Here is a 6,084-nt window from a genome sequence, read left to right on the forward strand (position 1 = left end):
GGGGCACCTGAGTGGCTCAGTCATTTAAGCTTCCGACTCTTGATCTCGGCTCAGGTCATGATCTCATGGTTCGCATTGGGCTCTGCATTGACAGAGATTCTGCTTGGGATTCTCTCTGTCTCCCCTCTCTCTTCCTGTCTCTGCCCCTCCCCTGCTTGTGCACTCTTTCCCTCAAAATAAATAAACTTAAAAGAATTCCTAAAGGGAGGCATGCTTATTTTGAATTTTAAACTTTATGTAACTACTTATATATCTATTTTACTAATATGAACATTCTTATCTACTTACTTCATGAAAACAAGCACTTTCATTATTCTTATTGTAATTGAAATAATTTGGCTTCTTTAGACAGGAACTCAATTCTTACTGAGTTTTACGACCTCAAGCTGGATATATATTAAATTTTTTGTTTAGGTAACTGTTTTGAAAAGTGCTATACCAAAATATTTATTATAATAATAGCTATAATAGCAATAGCTAATTTCTAATTACTCACTGAAGGTACACATGCATATATTTATTTACACATGAGTTTTTATATAAACTAGACAAGTTAAGAAATCTATGCAATAATAATTATGCAGAAACAAACTGTGCAGAGCTTATACTGGGATACTATTTTCATTCCTAGAGTTCTACTGCCCTCTGCTGATTACTATAGCCTATATTAATGGGGAATTAGAATCCATAGGAACTGTGTAGCTCCTGGCAAATACACGAAGACTGAACATAAAAGTAATAACCTCAGAATTATCTCCATCGGTTGATCTCAATTCTATGGTGTATTATATCCACTAAAGAAGAAACATGAATCTATATAGAGTTAGAATTGCATGGAGTGTAGCCCTTTAAAAGGTGAGGTGACCTTGGAAAGGAGACACCTTCTCATTTTATTGAAGTCAAATTTGAGGCTCTTAAAATTGAAGTGACTTTATCCAATTTAATTAAATGATTCGGTGGTGAATCCAGGAATAAAATATAGAGCTTGTCTCTATTCAAACACATCCTAGCCAAAATATACCTCTGCTGAACACATAATCACACAGATTTCAAATTATTTATAAAAACCAGATAGCAGAGAGTATTATGAAAAATAATTGAACGTAGCAACTTTTTTTTCCCCAGGTACCCTTAAACACTATATACAAAGAGCTTCCTTCCTTCCTTTCTCCCTTCCTTCTTTTCTCCCTCCCTCGCTGCCCCGCCTCTCTGCTTAATCTTTCTGTGTCTTTTTCTTTTCCTCTCTGTCCCTCTCTTTTCCTTCCCCTTCATTTTTCCCTTTGAGTGTCAGAACACTAATTACTGAAGACAGTGACAATGACTGATAAGAACAGTGTGAGGCCAAGATAAAGAGCCACATAATTGTTCATTTCCAGTATACATTCATATCAGTATCAGTAAATCTAGTATTGTTAACCCTGTATCCCCAAAAGAAAAATTTATCAAATGGAGTGTAGTGTTATGTCCAAATCTTTTGCCTTAAGCCTTTCAGACTTTGTTCATATCCAAAGTTACTTAGCAACTTTTCTTCCCATTCCCTTCAGTGAGATTGTTTATAATACAATTGTTTTTATATTGTATATATAATCATTTATAATACCTTTATATTCTCCTTTCACAGTCTGGATTCCATCCCAGGCTCCCCAAACCTATTACATGATTTTTTAATTTTCATACATTAAGGTTTACTCTTCGTACTCTAAAGATCCATGGGTTTTGATTAATGCTTAATGTCATGTATCCAACTTATTATGGTATTATGCAGAATAGTTTTGCCGCCCTAAATATCTTCTTTGTTTTACCCACTCAGCCCTCTCCCCAAACTCCTGATAACCCCCATCTTTTTCTTTAAATTTTATTTACTTAGACATACAATGCAATATTGGTTTCAGGAGTAGGGTTCATTGATTCATCACTTACCTACAACACCCAGTGCTCAAAACAAGTGCCCTCCTTAATACACATCATCCATCTAGCCTATCTCCCACCCACCACCCTCCATCAACCCTCAGTTTTTTCTCTGTCTCTAAGAGTCTCTGGTATTGTTTTCCTCTCTCCTCTTTTCCAACCCTCCTTCCCTCTCCTCTTTCCCTTCTCCTTCCTTTATATTCATGTTTTTTTTCTTAAATTTCACATTTTAGTGAAATCATATGGTATTTGTCTTTCTCAGATTGACTTATTTTGCTTAGCATTATACATTTTAGCTCCATCCACATCATTGCAAGTGGCAAGATTTCATTCTTTGTGATGGCTAAGTAATATTTCATTATATATCTTTTCATATCTTCTTTATCCATTCATCGGTCGATGGGCATTTGTGCTCTCTTTAGAGTTGATATTGCTATTGTTGATAATGCCGCTATAAACATTGAGGTGCATGTACCCCATTTGGATCTGTATTTTTGTATCCTTTGGGTAAATACCTAATAGTGTAATTGCTGGATCGTAGGGTAGTTTTATTTTCAGTTTTTTGAGGAACCTTTATACTTCTCTAGAGTGGTTGTACCAGTTACCACTATCTGTTTACTGTCTCTATTGTTTTGCCTTTTCCAGAATGTCATATAATTGAATATGCAGTATATAGCCTTTCCAGACTTGTTTCTTTCACTTAGCAATATACATTTAAGGTTCCTTTATATCTTTTTTATGGCCTGATAGCTCATTTGTTTTTTATCACTGAATGATATTCCGTTATAGGTTGTATCACAGTTTTTTTTTAACCATTTATCTACTGAAGGTCATCTTGGTTACTCACACTGTTTAGTGATTATGAATAAAGCTGCTATAAACATTCACCAGCAATGAATGAAAGTTACTGATGCTTCACATACTAATAAGTATTTGGTTTTATCATTTTTTTAATATTAGACATTCTAACATGTGTATAGTGGTTTTAATTTGTAATTTCCTAATGACTAATGATGTTGCATATTTTTTCATGTACTTGTTTGTCATCTGTGTATCTGTGTATCTTTAGTGAGTTATCTGTTGGGATTCATTGTCCATTTTTAAATTAGGTTGCTTTGTTTACTTATTGAATTTTAAGTATTTTCTCTATATTTTGGATACAAGTCCTTTGTCAAATATGTGGTTTGCAAATATTTCCCAGCTAGTGGTTTGTTTTATCTTTCTATTGTCTCGTTCTGTCTTGCAGAGCAGATATTTTTTATCTTAATAAAATCCAAATTAATTTTTTCTTTTGTGGATCATGCTTTTGGAGTCGCATCAAAAAACTCATTACCAAACCAAGGCCATATAGATTTTCTCCTTTGTTTTTTTCTGTAAGTTTTAGAGTTTTGGATTTTACTTGTAGGTCTGTAGTTCATTTTGAGTTAATTTTTGTGAAAGGTCTGTATTTTGCTTTTTTTTTAATTTTTGCATTTTTGTTTTTATTTATTTATTTATTTATTTATTTATTTGAATAGTGATTATTATTATTCCAATACTATTTGTTGAAAAGACTATCATTTCTCCACTGAATTTCCTCTGCTCCTTTGTCAAAGAGCAGGTGGCTATATTCGTGTGTGTGTTTTTCTGAACTCTGTTCTGTTCCATTTATTTATGTGTCTATTCATTTGCCAATATCAGGAACCATCTGGGTTATAGTTAGTACACTATACTATACATGGCCATCTTACATATAGTAAGTCTTGAAATCAGGTAGCATGAGTCTTTCAAACTTGTTCTTTTTTTTCATTATTGTGTTGACTATTTTGGTCTTTTGCCTTTCCATATAAAGAATAGTTTGCTGATATTTTAATTGAGATTGTGTTGAATCTATATATCAAGTTGGTAAAAAGAGAACTGACATCTTAATAAGTCTTCCAGTTACAAACATGGCATGTTTCTCCATTTACTTTGATTTTGGTTTCTTTTATCAGAGATTTTATAATTTTTCACATATAGATCATGTATACCTATAGTTAGATTTATGTTTTAAGTAGTATCTTTATAAATTTCAAATTTTGTCCTGTGACCTATAACCACTTATTAGTTTCAGAATTTATTTATTTATTTTTTTTGGTCAATTCTTTGGAATTTTTTACATAGATTATCATGTCATCTGTAGCATTGTTTATTTTTCTTCATTACTTTTTTTCTTTTCATCAAACTGGGTAATTTCAATTGACTTGTCTTCAAGTTTGCTAATTTTTCTACCAGTTCAAATCTGCTATTGAGGCACTCCAGTAATTTTTTTTTTCATTTCTTTTGTTATAATTTTTAATTCCAGGATTTTTGTTGTGTTCTTTTTTTTTTTTTTTTTGTAAGTTTAGATCTTTGTTGATATCCTTTATTTGGTGAAACATAATTGTCATACTTTAATTTTTAAGTTCTTTGAGAATATTTTTTAATAGCCAAATTAATGTTTTTTCTACCAAGTCCAACATCTGGGTTCCCTGAGTGATATTTTGTGTTGGCTGTTTTTATTCTACATATGCATTATAGTTTCATCTTTCTTTGCATGTCTCATAATTCTTGTTGAAAACTGGGCATTTTATATAAGATATTGTAACAACTTTATATCAGAGTTTGTTGTTTTTGTTGCTATTTGTTGTTACTGTTGTTCTCGTTGCTACATATTTGTTCAGTGACTTTACTGTTCTAATTCTTTAGATTGTTTTATTCACTGAAGTATACTACCATGACTCCTGTGAAATGTAACATAAAATGGAGTCATTTATGTCAAGGATTTTTAAAATGGAGCCGGGAGGCCATTAAGAAGGTGGGACTTATGCACACTCTCAGCTACTGGAACCATGGACTCTTGATTTGGGCCAAATGACGAGTATTCCAAGGAGTATATAAGAACAACATCTGCAACTTGTTACGGTAATGGACTTTTGCTTAGTCATAGACTTAGAAACCATTACATTCAGCCAAGATTAGTTTTTTGCCATCAACATCAATCAAACTTCTTTTTAAATTTTTTTTTCAACGTTTTTTATTTATTTTTGGGACAGAGAGAGACAGAGCATGAACGGGGGAGGGGCAGAGAGAGAGGGAGACACAGAATCCGAAACAGGCTCCAGGCTCCGAGCCATCAGCCCAGAGCCTGACGCGGGGCTCGAACTCACGGACCGCGAGATCGTGACCTGGCTGAAGTCGGACGCTTAACCGACTGCGCCACCCAGGCGCCCCAAACTTCTTTTTAAACAGTGTATGCAAGCATTCCCCTTTTTCTTTAAAAAACCCTGACTTTTTGTTCCTCAGGAGGACACAATTCAAGTTGCTACCTCAATCTGTTCTCCCTGACTTACAATCTGAGACTCCACATAAGTGTTTTTGTCTTATTTCAGTTCTTCTTCCTCTTTTGTCAATCAACATCCCTCTTCTAGCTTTCTTCTGTGTTTAAATTCTAGGTTTTATGTTTAAATATGGTTTCTACAAGTCATCTCTGGGTCAGTATAATTTGCTGATCATCAGTGATCAATGAGAAGTTTCCTAAATGCCTGAGCCACTCGTTTCAAGGAGAACTGTGGATGAAGTCACCTTTAAACTTCAGGCAGCTTACAAGTCACCTTTAGCTTTTACTTCCTGCCTGAAGAGGGTCTCCTGTCAGCTAGAGAGAGTAACAGGGCCTTGCCATCTCCTGGACCTCTCTCTCTTGGGTGTATACAGACCTTCACCTATACGCAGACTTTTAAATCCCCCAAATATGTGATGGCTTTTCAGAGTTCCCTATGGTTGTCCCTTTCTTCAGGTTTTCCTTTTAAGTGTTTTGTCAGGTTCTTGTTTGTCTCAACTAAAATTACAGCCTGAGCAGCTGCAGTGTTACCAGCAAACTGTTATTATTTCTAGTTTTTCAGTAATGTGCTGAAGGTGGCGGTTTCGTTGTGTTGTTTTTTTGCTTTATTTTTGCAGAGTTGAGCTCAGAGTCCAATAAAATAATGACAAAACTGTGGGCACGAAAAATTTTCAGGAAGTTGCTAGTTTGTTCAAACTATTGACTGCTCTAGGGATACAGCTATGAATAGAGTCCAAAAAGGGGTCTCAAGGTTGGCTGTGAGACTAACAGCGTTTCTTTTCTTTTTTTTTTTTTTAACTTTTATTTTTATTATTATTATTATTTTTTTTAATATATGA

Source organism: Panthera uncia, chromosome B1 (genome assembly GCF_023721935.1).
Source record: "Panthera uncia isolate 11264 chromosome B1, Puncia_PCG_1.0, whole genome shotgun sequence".
NCBI lineage: Eukaryota > Metazoa > Chordata > Mammalia > Carnivora > Felidae > Panthera > Panthera uncia.